The following is a 23,558-nucleotide window of genomic DNA, read 5'->3' as shown; positions in this document are numbered from 1 at the left end:
TTTTAACGTCTCGTCTAATGCTTTATGATGAAAACTACCCGGAAAGAAAGAGGTCTCCTTATTCTTCGTGTGCACTGACATTACCGACTTTCCCAAACACAATACTTAAAAGTTATTTTTAAATGAAATCCTATTTTGAAAGTACAATAACTTTTAAGCATTGCGTTTGGGAAACCCATTACACTGGCATAGGATGAGGCATCTTGTCGGGAACAAAAACAGCGCAGTCACCTTCAGAGCCTTGTTTTTTGTTTTTGATTTTTTTCTTATAAGCCTATTTATTTGCTTTAGGATGGAAAAAATATTTGTCAAAACGGGCGTATAGAGAAAAGGTTCTTGATAATTCTGAACTGATAAAACTCTTGTTGTATGTCCCTGGCCAAAATAATAATAATAAAAAAAAGCAATTTGGTTTCATTCGTACATAAACTTCTTTCCAACTTTTGTCCGGCTGTAAAATCATGTTTGCAAAGTGAATTATTGGTTGAACTTTAACCTATCATAAATACCAAAGCAATTAAAAATATGTGAAATATAATTAAATGGTAAATGGACTCAATTTATATCGTGCTTTTCTACCTCAGCGGCACTCAAAGTGCTTTACAGTGTCACCTCATTCACCCATTCACACACACCCTCACACACTGATGGTGGAGGCTGCCATGCAAGGCGCCAACCTACTCATCAGGAGCAATTAGGGGTCCAGTATCTTGCTCAAGGACACTTCAACATGGTCACCACCGGGGTCAAGGATCGAACCAGCGACCCCTTCAGTTGCTAGACGGCCACTCTACCCCTGAGCCATGCCGCCCAACTAATTCATGTTGACTGTCGCTGTCTGGCAACATCACTAAAATATTAGAGACAAGAGGCTGGTGATTAAGGGCAGGTTATGTGCTATGTTGTAGCTGTGGCAACAGAAGAGCAGCGGTCTTAGAGGTACGACGACTGGGCCGAGGAATATACAAGAATGACCCGTTACTCTACCCAGCCCTGACTTCCCACAGAGTCCCCTACACACCTGGCTCCTGACAAACAAACCCAGCTCCAGTTGGACCGGAGCAGGTCACTTGGTGAAGGCAATTGTTAGACGACTCAGTAAACATATGACAGATGCACAACACTGAACTTCCGTTGCTACAATACCAGTGAACCATTGTTTGTTAGGAGCTGACTCAAATAAGAGTGGAGCAGCGCAATTGCAGGTACCATTGCAACCATGTTAGATCTTATCTGAACCGATGACCACAAACCCGGCTTTTCCAGAGTAAACAGCTGTAGCTTGTAGCTCTTTGTTTGCTACCCGTAAATTCCTTTCAACAAGACTCACAGTTTCAGAAAACTAGTGATTTGTCTCCACTGGAAAAGTGCACTTCCTGGGACACTGGAAGAGTGTGTGCGTGTGTGTGTGTTGCTTTTTTGACACCATAATAACAGTTTGGGCTTTCAACTAGCACACTAAATGGCAAACAGGCTTCTAGTTGACTGAATGGTTTTTTAAAGCATAAAAAAGTGGCTTACAAAACTGGATATATTGCTATTTTCTTTAAATATGTTTAATATGACTTATACTACGTGCCAAATTTTTTGTTTCAAATACATTCCTGGGGTGAAATGGGATATTTTTACTAATTACTTGAACGTTTGTCTATGCAAGTCCATATTTATAATGGTTCTAAATTGCTATTGATGTGATAGCATTGTTGTAACTGCCATTTTTTTCAGCCAGCAGCTAACGAGCCTGTTTGCTTACTCACTGTCATTAACCTTGACTGCACTGAATGTGAGGCAATATTCAAAATGATACGACCAGAAATGTTGCAGAACAACAGTTTTATGATCATGAGACAAACACACCTGATTAACACATATGAGAAAGTAATCCAAAAAAACAACAAGTGTTTTGTTGCAACTGTGCATGATATTTAAAAAAAAAAAATCTAGATTAAGATGTGATCAGTCTAACATCCTCAAAGCTATTTGAGTCATATGTTTGTTTAGGGTTTTTTTGGGGGGGGGGGGGGATTACATCATAAATGTCTATAACATAACAACTATTAACATCTCTTTTTTGATCAATTTAATTTCAACCGTGCGACAAGAGCCAACAGACATACAACAGAAACAAACGAGCTCCTATTTGGTGCTCAAGATCTGACTCATACCCTACATTAAATCTGAAAGATTGTAATCAAATGTCAAGACGACGTCTGGTGTTTCAAATGTACACACACATACAGTACACACGAGGCTGGTGCACAACAGCACAGCTCAGTAGACATATCAGCACTTATAATCGTGAGTCTAGCTGCAGAGTCAAGGCCTAACACACAAGGGCACTGTCACACGCAGGTCAGTCGTAGTGGAAGCTTCACTCATACAAGCATGGAGTTCATCCCAGTCATCAGAATGGTTGTTATGTTTGTTCCTCTATCTCATCTTTATCTTTAGTTGGTGTCATTCTGCCCTACCTCGGCCTTCTCTATGACAAACATCTCCAAACTATTTTCAGAGACAGGGTCGTTTCTATGCTGGTGGCGATGAGAGGGGCTCCACATTGACAAATACTGCTTATTCACGTCATGGGATGGTATTATTATCACGGACCAGCAAGTAAGATCAGCAGTTCCCAACCTAGGGTTGGAGCCCCCTGAGGAGGGCGCCAGATATCACAGGGGATGTGCAAAGCTTTCTCTGCTCTGAGGTTGTCAATGTTAGATTTGTGCATGACAATAAAATCCCAATAACATTAACTGAGTAACATGCTTCACTCATAAGTTTCTTTGGTATAAAATGATTTGTAAAGTTCGTAATATGTGATATGTTTGAATTACATGATGGATATAAACTTAAGGTTTAGAAGCTTGTGCTCGCTCAAACATAAAAGGTGAAGACATTTATTTTAGAAGAATTACAAAGCAAAGGAAATTGATGATTTCTAGAGAACAGAAGTCGATAGATGGTTAATACTTTATTGAAAATGTGCATATCTTGACACACTGCTTGATTGTCATATGAATGTTTAGGTTTGCCAAGTTAGTAAAATTCACTGTCACAGCAGTTTTATGTAGAGGACAGTGTACCTTATTGTTAAAAGGAAGAAACATGATTTAACACTACTGGAGTCACAGAGAGATACTGTGTTACAGACAGAACATCTTGTACTGTGTGGAAGTAGAATAACGAAACATAGAGACAGTCTGCTTGCTGGTTGACAGTGGAGAAGTAGTTCTCTGTTAAGTTGTGAAGATCACAGTTGAGTCCAACGGCCTTTGACTAAAATGATAAACAGGTGTTCTGCCCGCTTTTCATAATTTTCCATACTACCTTACATAAAGTAAGCTACGTTTCAGACACTTTTTTTTTTTGCCATCGAGGGGGATCAGTGACACTAGAACCTTTAAATACCTTCAGTTTTTACATCAGCTATAACACTTTTACAGCCATGCAGACATTCGCTGTCTCTCTTTGAGGTACGGTGGTGTCAAATAGAACTGAAAGCATTGTGAACACTAGAATAACCACTAAATAAAATGTTCACAAGTGACCTCACTCCAGCTTAAGCTTGTTATATTTGTGTTTTAGAATGGGCATCCATCAACCCACTGACCTCTGGGTAGATCACTCTTAAAGCAAGACCATTACTGCTGAAATATTTGTATGGATTGAAACTAAGAGAGAACTGTCCGATAACTGCCACCCTGCAGCCCTGCAGTGACATACACTGAGCAGATGAAACATGCTCTTTGCAGCCTAAAAGCATTAGCTACTATGCAGATGTGTGTATGTGCTATGTTTATCCTGCTTGAATCTGATTAAAGTAATGTGTTGGGGGGGCGGTATCGGGGAACTATATACACACACACATACACATACACATATATAAATATACATATACACACCACATCTGGCCAGATAAGAAAAGGGTTATCAAACCAATCAATCCCCATCTCAATCTCATTTTTATCTTTTCCACCGTTAGGTCACTGAAGTGGGAATTTCATTTGCAGCTTGTGAGAGAGCGCTGAAAATGGAAAGAGTCAGAGTGCAAATAATGAGGGTATAAGAAACAGCAAAAGAAGCAGAAGCGACTATATCATACACCAGGGGGGAAAAAAGCACTCTTCTTTCTGTCAAAAAAGTTAAGTTGCGTGTGAATAACCAGTGAAGCAAGCATTTTTGAGTAATGACATACTCCTGTTTTTGTCTCACAACACGTAACTGTGACTAGTTACTCAAGTGTATAATAAAACTCCCATTAACATGTGAGTCAGATTGTCTGAAGTCACACATCCTGCTTGTCCCAGCACAAGCAAAAGTCCCTTCTCCATATACTTGGCACAGGAGAAAGGGGGCGGCAGTCGTGATAAATAGACTGGCTGGAGGGAGTTGAAGAGTTAACAAAAAAGTGAGTAACTACTTACAAAGCAGTGGCATGAATCCGATCAGATCAGTAGTGAGGCAGGCAAATGGGGGCGAGAACCACCTGACAATCACAGTCAGGATGGAGCTGGTGCATGAATGAGAGTCAGGGAGGGAGGAGCAGTTCAAGCACCGCGTGAAGGGGGGGAAGGGAGGGAGCAGTGGAGGATGATGAGGGAGCGAGGACAACACATAGAAGAGCGGGAATGGGAAAAAAAAAACAAGAGCAGGAAACTTAAAAAAAGGCAAGGACAGGTAAGGGAGGATGAGAATTTAGCCAACTTTGCTTCCCACATATAAAGCAGAGTGAAAGAAACCAACGAGAGACCGAAACTGGATGACTGACAGTTGAGAGAGAAAGTGACGTTGCCTTTCCCTTCCCAGCACTTGACGTTCAGCCTCCGTGTGTGTGATCAGCTCTGTGCAGTAGTTAAAACATCAAGGTGAATTAAGAATTCCTCGTGGTTAACGGGGCGGATTAAAAAAAAAGAGAGAGAGAGAGAGATGAAGCGAGAGAATGATGCTGAGCTGAATTCCCTCAGTAATGTTGAATTCCCAGAGAGACCTATCAGTTTCATGATGCTGCTCAATGATACATTTTGCAGGCAGAGCCAGGGCTGAGCAGCTGTCAACCTCTCACAGATATGGACCTGAGTGCCGTCAACTTCCGGCCTGTGTAGTGCTAACCGACTACACATTTCAGGGCTCTAATGGCTTGAAACTCGTGCTCAGACTCCAGACGGAGGAAGTGTGTTTCACTCCTTGGCCTTACAATTACATCCTCTGATTGGAGAAGTAGATAAAACAATCTCACAGGCCTGGACATGTGGATATAAAGCGAACATATGAGCTCTGGGGGAAAAAAAAAGGTATTCATTATTGGTAGAAGCCTTGAAGTAGAACTACAGCTGTGTCTAAAGTTTAAGACTAAATTGTTACTGATATGTGATGCTGTAACAGAAGGACGAAATTCAAACTCGGAGACTAAACACACTCCCAGGACCAGACTGTCGAAATCTAACATCATGGTTTCTTCTCTATCACACTCTCAGCAGTTTAGTTTACCTTGTTTGCCACTTTGCAGTACGATCAGAACATCCAGTTTGGCACCTGATAGTAAACAATCATCGCGTGACCTTTTAGCCTCTACCTTACTAATAGGAACCACAGTGTTCACTCATTAGTCCAAGAAAAGCTGATGCATCACCCATAACAGCCATTTTTAAAAAGCCACATAAACAACAGCAACTCACTTGTTAACTGCACTGTGAAGAGAAAATGGCCTACGCCTACAGCCCACTGGCTCTCATCACTGGACCGTTTCCACTGGTGATGTGAATACAAACAGGGGGGGAGGACCCTAGGGGAAGAGCAGTTCTCTGGGGAGCTCCCCAGTGGCTAGTTTCTATAATTGCTCCATCCAAAAAGCGCCTAATGTGTTCCTTGATGTTTACCAATTTGATGATACAAGCCTTGTCCATGTCTTTAAAGCTTCATGACCTACTTACTGTGTACATGTCACAAGTACAATTTGTCATAAGTGCGTTTTTTTTCTAGGTCATGAAAAGCGACTCTCAATTCCATTAATTTGGCCTAAGCGGAGCAGCTATGGTATGACAACCCAATTTAGTCTATGTGTTCACTGTGAAAGCTGATAATTACACTAACAACCGACAAATGCAATGATAGAATATCTGATTTCCCTTTTTTCACCCCAGCTGTTTGGACTTGGAAGCATCGGGGACAACATCATAAATTTAGATAAGCTCTTCAGAAAGGCTTGACCAAGGACAGGGGTTGCAAATAAGGCAATTGGCTAGAAACCTTTTATGTAACCCATCTATTTCGTGATTGTTATGGTTAACTGTGATAACTATGTATGTAAATATGTGAGCTGCATTGTCCCTGACAAATAAACCAATAAAAATAAATAAGATTCTTGAGGTTGTTTTTTTCTGTTTTGTTTTTTCCTGCAATAGGTTATGGGCATCTCAACACATCTGTGTGTGTTTGCGACACACAATACAGCACGGGTCAATGTAATCAGTAGAATTAACCCTGGTATCACTGCCTCAATTGCAAACGCCCAGATGCAGAACATGTGTGCAGTTCATACCACCCAAACTTCACCCCATCACAGTTTCCATGTGTTTCATGTGACTCTTTCCAGGGCCACCTCCAAAGTTACTCACACTTGCCTGACTTGTGAGAAATTTGTTAGAGTAAGGCGGGTACAGAGTGACTGCTTTACAACCAAAACAAATCTAAGGCATGAGGCTGAAGTTTTCACAAGACATTTCTAAGGATGTGGGACTGTTGATGGCAACCAGCTTTTTCCAGTGATGAGTGGTACTAAATTAGTTTTAAGAGGCCATTTCCTATTGACCACAAAGGTACTATGGATCCAGATGTCAGTGTGGTCAAGTCTATGTGGCCTCATCATCTGTGCTGATATCTGGACCATATGTCTTCTACACCCTGGCTAGGGTCCAGATTCAGTGTAAAAAGGGGGCAATGGGGGTGAAATTGGTTCAAGGACCCACAAGGGTCTAGCTATTAGGTAGTTCATTGAGCAGACACAGCAAAACACTGTGTGGTTTGTTATGAGGGATTACAATGAACACGAGAATCACGTTATCAATTAAACAGTTTTGTAGTTAGAATGTACTTGTAATGGTATGTACTAAATTATGTCAGGAACAAATGACAAATTTAAGAACTGACAAAACTGGCACAGGGGAAAGGAGGAAATAATCCATATTCTACCACTCCATTTCTTACAACCTTCATTTTTCAGGATTATCTCTAGAGGGATGGTGTGGGGAACAGAGAACGAGGAGAAGGATAAAGCCAAGAAATGGAAGCCTGCAAGGTGAAATAAAAGAAAGGTAATTAACCATCTGAATGTCCAGCCATATAAAAAACACGGCGTAGTTTAATCTGAGATGAATTAAAACAACGCAGGGAGCCTTTGAAGCCACTATGACCGCCGCTGCACCACTACCCCAAGGATCAAATTAAGCATAGCACAGTGGAAATATGACTGATCGGATCGCTCCACACGTTACTGGGGCACATACATTTTGCTCGAGGAAGAAATCTATATTCTACATATATAAACAGGGAACACCATGCCAAAGGCAATGACGACAAAATGGCTAGAAGTCAATGCTATAAATGTTCTACACGATTTACATCCGGAGCGCAAGTCTCGTGTCAACAGGGCAGGTTTGCCTGTGATTTGATTCTTCCGTGGCTTATAACTCCCCTGAGTCAACTGTTTCAAATTGTCTGTGACCACACTTAATGTTGGATGGCTTCCGAGAAAAGTGCCTGTGGTTAGACACCATTATGTAAGGCCAACCCGCCATTACAGTTTAACGCCTTTCATCTGGGAATACGAGCTGTGTTTGTATGTGAGGAGGTGCTACTCACTGCTTGAATATTATTGTCATTCATACTCAAAAACAACACTGCATCTTCACCAAACAGCTGTTTTTCATCGCCTCCCTCAGACATATGTTAGCAAGTCTCCTGCTTCATCATCCTCATTTACTGGTATGTTTCTCTGAAAGGCTGAAACAGTCCCGCACTTCTATGTTTTCTTTTCCCAACTTGGAAAGATGGGGAATATGACGGGATCATTCTCAATAGAAGCTGACGTACCAGCAGGTAGGAGGGCTACAGCTTTAGCAGCTTTGTCACCTTATGTATATGCATAGTTGCATACAACCCTCGGCGGAACAAATTGAACTGATCTACAGCCTCTTCAAAGGAAATTAAGAAGAAATTTGGCCTTAAGCAATTGGGTTTTCTTTGGATTCATTTTGTTCAACTTGTACGGAATATAAACAAACCGTACCATGACACTCTTATACTAATTTGTGTACATGTGATATCAATATTTTCCTTACAATGTTAAATCTGGGGCAGGATGGCTCAGTGCTAGAGTGGCCGTCTACCAACACAACTATACATGCTTTTACTGCAAGAAAGAACTTGGTTCCCAAAGATTGGGACCTTTCAGCTTTCTGATCACGACCCTCAAGTATGAGTGACATTAATATCAGAGGACAGCATGAGCTCCAGTATCTTTGGAGAGAGTGAAGAATGTCAGAGTAATCCATTCCCAACCCCAGCAGAGAAACCAGGATGAAAAACAATTGAGCTCCTCTGCTCACTCTCATCCCTAGCCAATGCTTAGCTTTTTCAACCTTGCCAGCAGACCAGAAGGGATACTGGTTCCAGTTGTGCTCTGAGCTCATTCACATCCATCCTAGATAGTGAACCGGTCCATGAGGGAAACCTCCAACTACAGCATAGAACAGCAAGAATCAGATAGGACAAAGCCACTGAGACTGCATTAAAAAATGTCAGTAAAATAAATAAAATAGTATGGAGGGTGACATTGAATGAGACAATATATGTTTGAGAGACATCATTCTTCTAAATTGTTTACACAAAAACAGGGAAACATAAGTTTCAAATTCAACTATTGTTTATCCAGGGTTGAATGATTTCCTTCAGTATATAAACTGAGTTTCAGATGAAGCCTTGAGGCCATTCTTCTTCTTCTTTTTTTTTCCTCTTTCATATTCAGTGAAAATATCTGGGAAGGACAACACAGGATTGTCTAAACTCCCCCAACACAAGCCTTTCCAAGTCTTATTCTCCCCCTCACGCTCAATGCCACTATCAGTGCCGAGCATTCTGGTTCTTTTTCAATCTGCCCTCCTTCCTCAGCTGCGTAGCAAATAATGATTAACAGGATCAAAGCCTATGAAAGGCCCTCTGCCTCAGTGAGGTTGAGCTCAGGGAGCTGGTGACTGAAAGTGATAATGGTAAAGCACTGAATTGTTTTTGCATTCTATGTGCATGGCCCGAGTCGCTCAGCTCTGCCATTAATATTGCAGGAAATGGGAACTGACTTAATTATTTTCAGGTAAATCGAACTTTGCAAGGTTTTTTTTTTTTTTTTTTTAATGAAAATGAAGTAATTTTACAGATAACTGCATCTGCCGCTATTACATCCTTTGACAAAGGGGAATGGCGTGGAAAAATCAAGAGGAACTATTATTCAACGGCTATCGAGGGAAATGTACTTAACAGCAGTGTAGTATGTGGATGCACTGGTCCTTCCTAAAGCAACCTATGATAAGTAATCCACTCTTTCCATGCCAGTGGCCCCTTTTAGACTGTCTTTGGCGTACAGACAATAACAAGTGCATATCCATATGTAAACACATCATATTTTGACTAAACACATCCTGGCAGTTGGTTGAACTAGGACAGCTTGCTGCTTGTCAAATGTAAGGTAATCTTTTATAGGTCAATAAATCTGATGTACGCTTGGGCATATATCCTTAAACAACACGCAGTAGGGATGAATTCAATGAGTTTGAGAGGCGAGGGTCGACTGCCCTTGCAATCAAGCTAAAAGGTCGGTGGCATACAATGCCATCGTCTAGTTTCCAAATATAACATCAGCATTCAAACTGAAAACAGGCCATTCTCTCAGTGTTCGTAAGATAGGGGAGAATGACAAATGAAATGCATGCAGGAATAAAATTTGAGAGCACAATGTGTGAGATGATTTGACAAGCTTAATTCAAGCATGAACTACACCACAGGTTTTAAACGTGTGAGGCGAGCCATCCCAAGGAAGGTCCAAAACATTTTCAGGGGAGGCTCAGTGAACAAAAGTGACAAAGTACGAGTTGTTATGTGAGCTGACAAAAGGACATCAAGAATATCGATTCAAATTTGGTTTATTTGTAAATTTCATCTTAAATATATATTCAGAAATACTGGGATTTTACAGGGTTTGTGTTTTCCAGAGTCCAAAGTGAATGCATGTGTTAGGACATGCCTTTCCCGTGTATTTCTTGTGGTGTGTTTATTCAAATAGCAATATTAGGCTCAGCTGTTGAGTGTCTCTGGTGTCAATTAAGATAATCAGGATCTTATCCGCTCATCCAGAAACGAAGCCAGTAAACTGCTGGGGTGGGAATCGCCTGATTTCACACAGTTTCAGACTTCCCCTGGACTATGCCATTCAAAGTACATCAAGTACAGCAAGACAGTATCAATCAAAAGGTGTAAGATGTTCACTCGTCTTCTTGAATTCCCAAAGGAGGTGGCAAAAAAACCTTCACTGCTGTTGAAGGATAAAAACACTTAAAAGAAGAAGCCTTTTTGCTACATTTTACTTTTCCACCCTACAGGCTCGTTTTCTGCAACAGCACCATGGGGACTGCATAAAACGTACACCGACTTCTTGATGGTCAAAGACAGGCATCATTATCTAAATTTATTTTAATACGATCCTCATTTACTCCAATTACATGTGACACACCACCCTAAAAATGGGCAGTGAGCACTTTCCTCACAAGCAAACTAAACAAGTGTGAGTCTTGTTTGTTGTTGAACGAGTTGCTGACAATTTGTCTTTGGGTTCACTGTTCACTCTCCCATATGACATCATAACATATTGTTACATGGAAAGTAGGCCTTCCAAATATGACATACGGCACCACGTATTTACAAGTTAAATAATTCCAAGCACTATAAACATGTGTGATGGAAAACATAACCTCCTAACAAACAGTCACAAAGTGTACTTCGCGCATGTTTTTTCATGTTTATCTCTATGAAGGATAGTTGTCCCACGAGTAGAGACAGATAAGGATACATCACACTAGATACTCACTGAATACACAGTTAAAACATCACATTGCTGTCTTTAAGGTGACCTTGATGAGTGTAAGAGTACAGAAGGACAAACTCCATCAGTGCTGCGTCCAATGCATAGAAATTAAGCCATTAGAACAGCAGGCAAAGGCAATCCCTGCTGCATTTTGCAGCCTAGCATGAGTTCTATTTATAGGATGCCAGGCCGAAATTATCCCTTTGAAGTATAATTCGCAATATTCACTGGGGACCAAATAATGAGCAAAGTCACCAGTAGCTGTGCTGTGGATCACCATGAAAGCAGGATCATGAATTAAAGCAGAACTGTACATGAAATTGAATAAGATGATGTGGGAAATGGACATGGATTATTGGATAATGGGGTGTGCTGAAGACCAGTTTTCAAAGGAGGCTACTGCCAGATACACGATACACAGTCACTTATATTATGTCCAAAGGTAAAAACAATCTAGCTACCAGCAGTACAAAGAAATGGTACTTGTAATGTCATTGAAATCTTATCTTAAATAGAATAACAAAATTCAGAGATTTATCATTATTGTGCACACTCACCTTTTGCTGAAGTTTGGCAAACTCTTATCACAGCATGAGACAGTATGCAAATTTTGTGGAAGACATTTTTAGACATGTTTCGGTGCTTTACTCTGGAATAAAGGGGTGACACACTCTCCCGGTCGCACATCTATGCCAAAAGAAGTATGTCAACACCACCGGCCTTGCATTTCATCAACAGCTGAGCGGCGAGAGACATGCAGTAACAGGATGCCACAACGGCCAGAACCATGGATCAGGCTATGAAGGCTTTGAGAGCCAAACCACGATGGAACCTGACAAAGTTTGGAGATTTATAAGGCTGTAGCTGCAGACTGCTGTGAATTTTAAACTGTTAAATTTCACAAGCCTGAGGCACTATTATCGGCATGTGGATATACAAGACGGAAAAAAAAACCAACAACAACCCTCCTAAAAAGTTTTGGTGTATGATTAATACTGCCATTTCTGAAATTCATCTGGGACAATGTCAGCCTTGTTAGTGCAAATAAACTTTAATGTCACTGTAAAAAAAAAAAAAAAAAAAAAAATCTTGTTGTTGGTCAATAGTCAGAGAGGAAAGGGATGCAAGACAAGAGGGAAATATACTGTAGGTGGGACAAGGAAAACTATTAACAGTAATGACCAATGTGCATACAGTAGATAACAATACAGAAGATACCGATAATGTAGAAGTAATTCGTAAGAAAAAATACCATCAGTAGCTGTTTTTATTGTGTATCTCTAGGAGTATACTGCTTAGAATAACTTGTTCCAATCGCTTTTTTTTTTTTTTTTTTTTAAATCCAAGAGTTCACTGTTGTGCAACGATTCACCACAACTACAACTCCTGCAGTAGATGGTGTCCATCTGATATTCATATTATTTCCCACAAAGTTTCCTTTTCACCCACTTGATGGGATACGAAATAAGATATCAAATTTCTGGTCAATTTATAACCCTGTCCCACTTTTCCCTCCTAAAATAGTTTCCTTTTTTTTTTTTTTTTGCTCCATCTCTCTGCCAAGCTCACTAAAGTCGAATTCAATTTTGGACATTTGGCATCTGAAGAAAGATTTGAAAGGCAATTAAGGAGTAGAAAATCAATCTGTAGACTTGTGGCTGGAGGAAAACAACCAGAATTAGCTCCTTCTCTGAGGCACAACGTTTGAGTTGGGAAGGGCTGTTCTTTGTTTTAACTCCTCAGTCGTCATCCCCATTAAAACAAAAGCATGATTCAGACTGAACTTTCTTTCAAGGTTCTTTGGGGCTGTGTTTGCCTCCATCTATTCACATAAATTTACAATTAATTGGAGCCTGCTGGCACGACCTTCAATTATAAACCTCAGCATTTAGTTAGCGTTTTAGAGAATACAAGAATGACATGCAAACTTTGGCAAAAAGCCAATATTTCTAAAACTCCACGACAATCACATCAATGTCGATATTTTTAAGATATAGGGGACAGACCTTCAACTTTAGGCTTCTGCTAAATATGCATGAATCTGAAATTACTTCATGCCAAAGTTTCAACCTCAACCAAACAAGTATTAGCTCTAATGCCCACGATGGTGAATAAAGATGTTTTGTTTTTACACAAACTGATGAGTCATGCAAGATATCTGCAGTGAAAGATGCTCGTCTGAGTAATACGGCAATAAAGAGAATTTGCAGCACAAGATATAAACACTAAAGTTGGCTGATTAGCCTGATTCTCACAGCAGAACCCCCCCCCCCCCAAAAAAAAACTTTTCAAGGTAATCATACTGTCAATAGCATCTCTTATTTTTCCTCAATGGCATTACTTTGATTTTAACTTCTTGATGATACTTCTCATTCAAGCTCCCACTTGTTTGTTTATATATATATATATATATATATATATATATATATATATATATATATATATATATATATATATCTCTTGCTCAAGTGTCCTTGAGCGAGATAATGAACCCCTAACAGCTCCTGGTGCCTTCCCCATCACTGTGTGGATGTGTGTGTTCTCAAGTTGGCACCTTGTCTGGCAACTTCTGCCAACAATGTAGAATGTGTGTGTGTGAATGGGTCAATGTGACTGGAAAGCTACTTTATAGATTCAGTCTGTTTACGACAGACACGCTCAGGTTTTCAAAATTGTTTATTAGCATTTTAAAAGTGATCACTGCAGCAATTTGTTTAAAAAGTCTGAATATCTACTAAAATTCTAACTAATTCCATCATCGTGCATTAAATCCATTAAAAACTGAACAAGGAGTATCGTCATGAATGCAGTTATTTTGATGCATAACAAACGGATCAATGCAGCTCTAAATTAGAATAGGTCCGTGGTAAACCAGAGAAATTGCTTCAAATGAAATGATTAATAAATAGAGCCGGCTAGGTTTTATCAGTTCAAGAGGGTTCATTCTAATTGAAATGCTTCCAGGCCCAAGTTTGACTTTGTGTAAATCTTCTCACTAATATACTCGGCCCCCTGCAGCACAGCTCAAATGCAGCTCTGCCTTCTTGTGATTGTCTATTCAGATGGGATACTGTCTGACTCAACAAAACTGAAAGAAAAGGACGCGACCGCACTGACATCTCCTTGGGGTTTGACTGACCTTTTGAGGTCATCTTTCACCACATTGGAACATTCACCCCAAAAAATCCTCATTCATAAGCTCTTAGATGTCTGCATAACTATAGTATTGTTTGAGCGTTTATTCTTCATAAAATGGGACAACTTAGAGCAAAAATGATCAATAACAGAGCAGAGCGGTGGGATGAACAAATAGTGAACTCTTTTAGATGGCGGATACCAAACGATGCGTTTAGCACCAGTTGAAATATTCCTGGGTCGCTCAGAATCTTCCGTTTTATGTTTGTCGGTGCAGTGTAGAGGTTTCTCTTCATTTTTTAAATTGACAATGCTTCAAAACAGCAAAACATCAATCGATTCTGACCCACAAAAACAACCCATATGGTTCGACTGTATATGCTACAAGTCTAGGGAAATGTGGGAAACATGACTTCCACAAAGCTTCTGTTATGACAGCCAGGGAAAAGTGTTTGAAATAACCATCTAACAAGCAATATAAGAAGAGAGCGTTCATTAACAGAAACATGCATGATGAGAAAATTACAAAAAAGAAAAAGGGCGCAAATGTCAGATGTCTCATACAGAGGAAGGCGTGCACCCCACCCTTGAGGTTCCTCGGAGCTGGCATGTAAACACAGCTGACAAAACAGGCAACAGTGGGTGGGATGTGGCGGGGTACAGTCGAGTCACAGCAAGGCCAGCTTTCTCTCTCTCTCTCTCTAACAGTGTTATACCTATATGGATTTGTCAGTTTTACATGCAATTATTATTATTTTTAACAATAATAATTTGATGTCATTATTGTTTGCATCGTTATCCCTTGTTGGCACAAAAAAAAAAGCGAATTTCTGAATTTAAATACATGAATGAGAACGTTTCAGTGCCATTAATAGTGTTTTCTTTGTTTTGGTTGTTTTTGTTAATCGGCCTTATGAGTGAACGTATCTACCAGTAACAATTATCGAGGGTCTATTACACAATTTATACAGTAAATCTATAGTGTGGGATTTGTTTTCCAAGGATGGCCCACACCCCTTTCTCTAAAACCATCCGAGTTCTGTTCTGGGAAGCAAGCTGTTCAAAAACACTTCCAGTAATACATGATTCTACTATTTCACTGGTCCAATTCAAGTGGATAGCATGAAGGCTGCCACAAAACCTGCTGAAACTAAAGTAAACATACTCAGACTAGCAAGATCAGCAGCATTTTTATGTTGACACAGTGGAGCTGATTTCAACACGATAACATTGATATGCTTATCCAAGCATATCAATGTATGTTCAACAAACTGATCATACCATCAGCCAGCATTTAAGACACAACCGATATGTCTTCGAAAGGTAATAACTGACAATAAGGCAGATCTGCTCCAAAAAACCAAAAAACACTTAATTGATAAATATAACATAGTCATTTTCTTTCTGATTGGCCAGCCAGAAGCATAACTGAAACTTTTTAAAATAAACTTTCAATTTCACCTTAAACATTAACTCAAAGCAAAGGGAGGTATATTTTCATTCCATTCTCAAAGTACAAATCCCCCTAAGGTCAGAGGCTGAACAGCTGAAACTTTAACCAGGCAAGACAAGGCCGACTAAAGGAGTGAAACCAGAGGTTCCCAGAGCAAAGGGCCTGGCACAGATCAAGTTGAAAGTCTTTGGGTAGACTAGCAGACAATAAATCAGACACACAGATTACATGACATGTGATGTAACGGGATAAGTATTCAAAGGTAAGGAACCTCTGCCAACAGCTGTGTGTTTTGATTTGAGCGTAGCAGAATTTGTAAGACAGGAAAAAAAAAAAGAGAGGTTCATGTTTAGTTTAGTGTTCACTTTGAATTTTAATAAAGGCTATTTGCATCTTACTTTCTGGGCAACTCGTGAAGTGTGCTTGGATAAAAAAAAAAAAACGGACTGCTCCAGGATATCTCTCCTGTAGCTGACCCTATAACCTGACTTGGCTGGCTGTTAAGATCGCTGTGATTAATAATCATTAACGTAATTAACTCGAATGGAATACACAGGGCGCAGTCACCAGCCAAGGAACATTTAATATTTGATGGGAAACGAATGAAAATGTCCAGCTCTGTCCAAAAACGTCAAGGGTTCTTTGTAGACAATGCTCCATCCGTCTCCGATGTTTCATTAAAAAAAAAAAAAAAAAAACTGGCCAAGTATTTTCTGTGTAATGCTGCTGACACAAGACCACTTGAAAAACACAGACCTCCACCACTGCCGGTGGGGGGGGTGGGGGGGGTTGGCAGTGTTTTGCCTTGTTACACAATTCCTCCTAAAATCACATGGGCTCAGAAACCAGCCCTGAAGTTTTTGCAAAGTTCTTGGGTGACCAAGGTAACATGACTTCCAGAGAGAAAACCAAAATGGCTTAACAGGCTCAATGACCAATCTATCACATTAAATATCAAGGCAGATGACCACAAAACTTGTCTTGTCTGTCAAACCAGTGGAAATAAACTGTCATGCATGTGCAAAATATGTCATTGACCTTCACATGCTTCCCTGTGACTTGCTGCTTTTGGTCTCTCAAGGCATTTTTTCCCACGAAACAGACCGATGGTTTAATCCCTACAGCTGGTGATGCGGAGAGTGACCCCTGCATCGTTTTCAGGTGGCATTTTGTGGGATTTTATAGGACTGGTAAATGTTGGGAAAATATTGCAAAAATATGAACCCGAACTTAACTTAAAATGCTAAATAATGCAAGGAGACCAAGGTTAATCTAAGACATTATAAATAATGAAAGTAATTTATTCATGATGATAATGAAATGGTGCAAAGCTTTATTTATAAACCACACTGCATGGGTAAGTTAAGCTCCAAAGACTAAAATAATGCTAATACCTCCTCGAAATAGCATGAATCATAGAATGAAGACTTTTGCAAATGTATCCACATTTTTCCCTGATAAATGGGAAGGCGTTTGACTGTGTGGGAATGGCTGCCCGTATGTTGTAAGCCTGTACCGAGAGCCATGGCAGGACAAGGGGACTGATGACCTCTTCTCACATAATGGCACATTCCTGCCATAACTTTGACGAAACAGCCCTGAGATAAGTATAGCAGCTTGGGAGGCAGCAGGATCACAACTTGGTAGAATTTGCCAGGGGGGGACGACGACGACTGCAAACCATTTTGAACAGGCAACCTAAAACCAATAAAGAAGACTGGTACCGAACAAAGAAGGCTCCCAAAGTGGTGCAATTATTTTATGGCTTGATCTTTGTTCCAGTAGCAGGTAAAGGCAATGGAAAGATGAACAATAACAAATGATCATGTGGTCAATGGTCCTGAGATAAATTAGTACAGTGATATTACAACTAAACCATTCATATGACATATAAAAGATAAAGCAACTATAACAAGAGTTGTAATAGAAACAAACGATTACCCCTGTGGCCACATATCTTAATTCGGCAGAATTGAGCTGAACATTACCTCTATCAGCTGAACTGTCATGAATCGGTTTGGGACTTCTCCTTTTTTTTTTTTTTTTTGCATAACTTAAAATGTGGCAATGACAATATGTAGCCAACACACTGAGTGAAGTTGTTTGTCTCTCTGAGGTTCATTCTGACTAACGGTTAAAGAAATGAGGAAGAAAGCTTCCCCAAAGATCATTTGATATTGATTTTTAAGATTTATGCAACTCCCTCTAAAATCACTTTCATTCCCTGGGGTGCTCTGATGAGAACTCCAACAGCTGTTGGTTTCCACAGTGCACTAAGTGGGGCCTTAAGGGAAAGTCAGGGAGAGTGAGGGGGGGGGGGGGGGGAGACAGACAGAGAGACAGAGAGAACAGAGGGATGATAGGAACACATGTACCACTCATTTATTGATCCTCACTGACCTTGCCTCCCATGGGACTTCAAGGCCAGACCACAATTGAAGGTCTTTTCATACTTTCACACTACATTTCCCAAAACTTAGATACACTCAGGCTAAACTGATTTAAACCTTATCAATGGACTCCTAAAGGGGAAAACTCAACATTGTTTACTGTTGAAACTAGATGGCAAGGGCACTTTTAGCGAGCGTTGTTAGGGCGGTAACTCAAGAAGGAAAAAGTACAGGGTACATCCTAATCCATTTATCAAGGACAATCACAGAGGGGAAATGCAGCAATCAATAAGAAGAGAAACTTAAAGAGCTATTGCAAGTCAACAGTGTGTAATCTTAATGGATCTATAGATAGACACTGCAAGTCAATATACCCCGACTTTCACAGTGCCTCTGAAACTCTACAGTCTAATGCTACACTTGCTGGCTGTGGCAAAGCCTCATGCATTGAAACAGGTCTTGTGAAATGCTGGTGGGATATTTTTCTCTCTCCAGTTGCAGCTCATGTTGATATTGTACCATTTGTATCAGTGGATTTTGGTAAGATATGCAGGTTTGCTGTTATTATGAAACTGCTGGAGGCAGTGAAACACTCCTACGTACAGTATGGGCAGTAGTAAGAAACTGTTGTAGTAGATGTGTTAACAATTGCCAACTAAATAATAAGATTACTTTATTTCATGTCTATTCTACCTCAGATAGTCATGACATCAAGTATGAAAAAGATTTTTTTCAATGCCACAAGCAACTTTTTCGAAGAAATGTGATTGAGATGACAATATGTGCAAGCTGACACCCATGACAGGTTTCTAATAAAGAGATGTTGAAGATGGTGGTTTGATCATTTTTCATAGTCTCTGAAAGTTAATCAAATTCATTTCCCTTACAGCCAGTTTTAATTCATAAAATCTGACTAAAAGTGTCTGTCTGTCAATATTCAAGGATATCTACAGTTTGCACAACTAAAAACCTCTTAATTTCGTCTTTTATACAGAGAAGGCTTTAAAAAATGTAAAACCATCATACATTTCTGTCTAGACTGATGCTACGATCATATATTCATGGATCATTATTATCCAAGATGCCCTCCCCACACTCACTAATTAAGTTCCCCGGAGCAAAGAGAGAAAAGTTGTAAATGCCACATTCATGTATGTTCTTGAGCACACTGAAGTTAATGACTGAACTATCAGTGAATCAGCATTCAGAAGATAATTATGTCCAAAACAAATGCCTCAAACACCACCACCCCCATTCCCAGACAGAATGTAGGGCCTCAGACTAAGGAAGTCCAATTATGTTCAAAACACTTCCAAATCCAAAGACAAATGTGGGATTTTTTTTCTATGGCGCTAATTAGGGTTTTAAATCATGGGACCTAAGAGTGTGTACGACATTGCTACACACAACCCTATAAAGGTGAAGTACATAATATATTTTTGGTGAAAATACAATATGAATGGCAACATCAACCTTATCACTGAGGAGTTTATCATGTTTTATCGACGTTATCGTCGACGAGTTTATCGTCAACTTTAAAAATCCCTCAATACATTCACATTTGCATACGTGGTGGATCAAAATGTGTACTGCAAAGTACAGACATACAATTGCGACAATGTGAGAACTTCTACTTAATTATGACACATAGATGCTTTGGTACCATAAAGGTGTGTCTTTTGAGAGTCTTCGGCAGAGAGGAGAGGGAAGTGTAACTGAATGTGCTTAATGAAGAGAACATATCACAAGAATTGGTGCTCCACTTTCCTTCATTATTTCCATTTCCTGCTCAGATACATATGACCAGTTCTTGCACTAATATATTTATTAGTTAAGACTATTCAATAGTGTCAGGTGTGACAAATTGCTCAAATGTATTGTAATACAAATAAATAGTTTGTGAGATACGAAACACATACCTCTGCAAAGTGTCTAATATTCTTAGCAACAATGACCGAAACATTCACTTTCCTCTTGTAGCAACAAACTCAGTGTGTTTGCGAGACATAACAGACAAAAAAAAAACAGTTCAAGTATGTCAGGAGGAGGTATGAAGCATGGGAATGAAAAAATGTCACAGGAAAATATGTGAATGGGAAAAAGAACAGCAATGACAACCTTGTAAGCATTGAAGGCAGCGAGACACAAAACAACAGAGCCATCTTACTCATCAAAGTAGAAGTGGAAATAATTACCAAAACAGAGCAAAAACATATCCGAAAATAGCTGCTGAACTTCGTGGGGGACGTAAAGCTACATTTTGAAATACCTAAGCCATGTTAGAACTAATCAAATCATTTTGGATGAGGGGAGTGTTTTGGTAAAAGAAAAAGGAAAATCTGGTGAGTCTCGATTTTTTTTTTTTTTTGTTGCCTGACCTAAACCTCTAGCTATGTAGAAATATAACAAGTGACTTGCAGTTTTTAGGACCCTCAGGACTTCATGAGTGTCACTTCTTCCCATTGTAGCGCTGAGAATGCATGGGGACAAAACCATTCCTTGACCTCTCCCTACGAGTGGCCACTGGCAGTGAGAGAAATGTCTTAATCTACAGTTCTATATTTTCTTTCTGGGAATCAACTGAAATAGTTTGGAATGATTCACAGTTAAAAATATAGATCTTATCTCTATCTTTTCACCACTGTCTCTATAAGGGTCCCCACCCTGAAAACCCACTTTCTTCTGACTGACCATTTTCCAGAGGTCTACCAAGAAGCAGAAAGCCTATACATTTTATAAGTGTAGTGTCAGCAAAGAATGACGAAAAAGACATGTGACAAGAAGCTATCAGCTCCACACTTAGGTGGAAAGAAAGAGTCTGGAGAGTTCAAGGGGTGCAGAAGCATAGATTTGCATTTTTCTATTAAAACAGATGAATTCATGGCAGATATTTTGACCTGTCAAAGCAAGAGAAGCCCAGATGGAACTAGTATTAATGATGGAAACACCCCAGTTAGGTCAGCCAGTTCCACTGCCTCTGGTGCTGAGCAGCCAGACTCATGGTCATGACTTGCAGGTACAATTATGTATTGAAAAGAGGTAACCAAGTTTGACTTACCTGCCAGGATAAGTGCCTCTTCTTTCAGGTACTGCCTGAAATTTATATCAGCAACTCATTTATAAAAAGCCACAGGGTATCCTTGTGATGCAGCTCGTTTTTCTGCAGAAAAAGGAAAGAAGAGACAAAGGATTTGAGGTCAAATCAATGTCACCAAACACAACGTCGTGCAAAAAGTTACCCACACCTTCCAAATTTGTCACCAGTGTTGAACTGTTCACTTCTTACCACTACTATGTTTCAAAAACATCAAAACCACCAAAATTCACAACAGACCAAAATAATGCACTCACTGGGCATTTGTTTTAGTTGGCAGTCTCTGTCTCTTCCACTTTCTGTGTGCTGCAAGCACTAGGAGGAGGAATAAGATTCCCTCATAAGGAGGATTGTAGGAATAAAGACTTCATTCTGGGGGATTTCAGTAAATATGAATGAACTGATGTGTATTTTACAGTACCTCTTTCCACCGATACAAAGACAAATGCAAGAGCACGACACTCTTTTTTGTGATATGTGGTTCTTATCTCTGCAACGAGGAGCTCAAAAGTGACTATTACATCTATAGCCCCCTTTACATAGCCTGCCCAACTTGGGAACATTGTGCTGCTGTTATACATTGAAGTCTGCACAAAAGGCAGCAGGATCCAGCCTGCCAAAAAGCAACTCTATTTCTCTCTCTCTCTCTACATATACATTTTTACACACACACACACACACACACACACACACACACACACACACACACACACACACACACACAGGTCTTATATATAAAGCCAAAGTGCATTAATAATGTCTCCAAGTCACACCATTCCAAATCCTTTCCCTTCAAAACGTGCCAATTCTCATCAAGATGCATGAGTCAAGAAAAATTAGACATGAACCACTCCCCTGCCCTAAATTCATCCTTGCAGGCATTGCATTCTGGTTTCACCCTCTTAATACAGTGGCTATATAAGGAATTGTTAGTGTTGAGCAAAGCTGGTGACTGTAAACTGTTGGAGCCAAGAGTTGAGAAAGCTTTTTTTAAAAAAGCTCTTTTATTTTTTTCTTTTAAGAGAGTACATTGCTAAACATGACTCAGGTTTTAATGTGTGATCCAACACCAACATTAGCTGCCAGTGGGCACAGAATAGTGGTGAACTGAATATATTTATGTGAGCACATGCAAGTGCAAATGATATGTCCATGGCCATATTTGGGTGAGGACCTATGTATGTACAATTTAATAGCAGGGTGAAAATGGCATCCTGAAAAAATGAATACCTTCAGTGAGTCAGATCAGTTGGGACTTCATGCATTAGTAGAGCTGGTGCAATGTTTACCAGCTGTGTATGAGTCAGGTAGGTAATGCTAACAGAGGTGGAATCCTGAAATTCCTAAAGAGCAAAGTGGCATCAGCAGCAGCTCTCAGTGCTGAGGTACAAGATGATGAACACACTGGGGACAAAGACAAGACTGAAGAGCCTCCACACACAGATAGAATGACTGAAAGTAACAGATTTGATGGAAATTAGGGTTCAAGTTAATGTAGGATTTAAGGCTAGCTCACATTAGTTAATGTCACCGTGCAAGATTAAATCCTAAATACCCCCCCTGGGCTTCCCTTGGCTTTTCATATTAGATATGAACACTTCCTTCCTGTACCTCTAATTGAAGGTGCACAATTTTGGCAGCTAGCTAAATAGCTTAACCTTAATCAGCACAGACAGAAGTGCAACGTACGAGAACCAAATGCAGTGTCATGAAACTTTTTGACTCCGTCCAAATAGCAAAGAGAGGCTTTTGTCGACAGGAAAGATAAACCCAACACAGCTCTTTTGAATGCTTTGGTTTCAGGGGGTTTACAGAGGAACAACACAGTCAGTGAGTAATCGTAATAAATAATCATAACCTCAACATTGACACTGCTTACCAGTCCGAAGTGTTCAGCAAAGGAAATGAGAGCAGTGGATGACAGTTGCATCAAGATGACTTCCATTTATTATCTGAAGCATGAAGATTCAAGAACTGGGCTGAGAGATTCACTGTAGGTATTGACAGCATCTCTACAAATGCAGTTACTTTACATTTCCTTAAAGTAATGACCACATATTCCTTCTACAGCATTGATAGATTTTCTGCACTTTATATCAAATTAACTGTAAAAAAAACAATTCATGCGAGTATTTTGAAAGCATCCTCACATTAGAACTTTTCACTAGTGAAGAACTATATATATATACATATACATATATACATATATATGTATGTATATATATTTTAATACTAAATATTTGAAATGTAAAATACAATTAGATAGATATGTATATGAAGGCTAGTACGTAGATACAATTATTTAACAGTCATTTCTGTTTCCATTCTATTATGACAGCAAGTAAATGCTTCCCAAGT

The 23,558-nt window shown here is 39.7% G+C and overlaps 1 protein-coding gene across 5 annotated transcripts in view; it reads right to left on the bottom strand.

Moving 5' to 3' along the window:
* The window catches only part of peak1 (pseudopodium-enriched atypical kinase 1), an 80,379-nt gene that overhangs the window by 41,447 nt on the left and 15,374 nt on the right, over positions 1-23,558 (bottom strand). For all 5 annotated transcript variants that reach the window (XM_086209613.1, XM_086209612.1, XM_086209611.1 and 2 more), the window contains one exon: positions 21,165-21,266. The gene's annotated coding sequence lies outside the window, so the exon portion shown is untranslated. The remainder of the gene's footprint in view (positions 1-21,164; positions 21,267-23,558) is intronic.

Source organism: Aulostomus chinensis, chromosome 7 (genome assembly GCF_037954235.1).
Source record: "Aulostomus chinensis isolate RoL2024-O1b breed Wild chromosome 7, RoL_Achi_v1.0, whole genome shotgun sequence".
In the NCBI taxonomy this organism is placed as follows: domain Eukaryota; kingdom Metazoa; phylum Chordata; class Actinopteri; order Syngnathiformes; family Aulostomidae; genus Aulostomus; species Aulostomus chinensis.
This window is presented reverse-complemented; position numbering and strand designations above follow the sequence as displayed.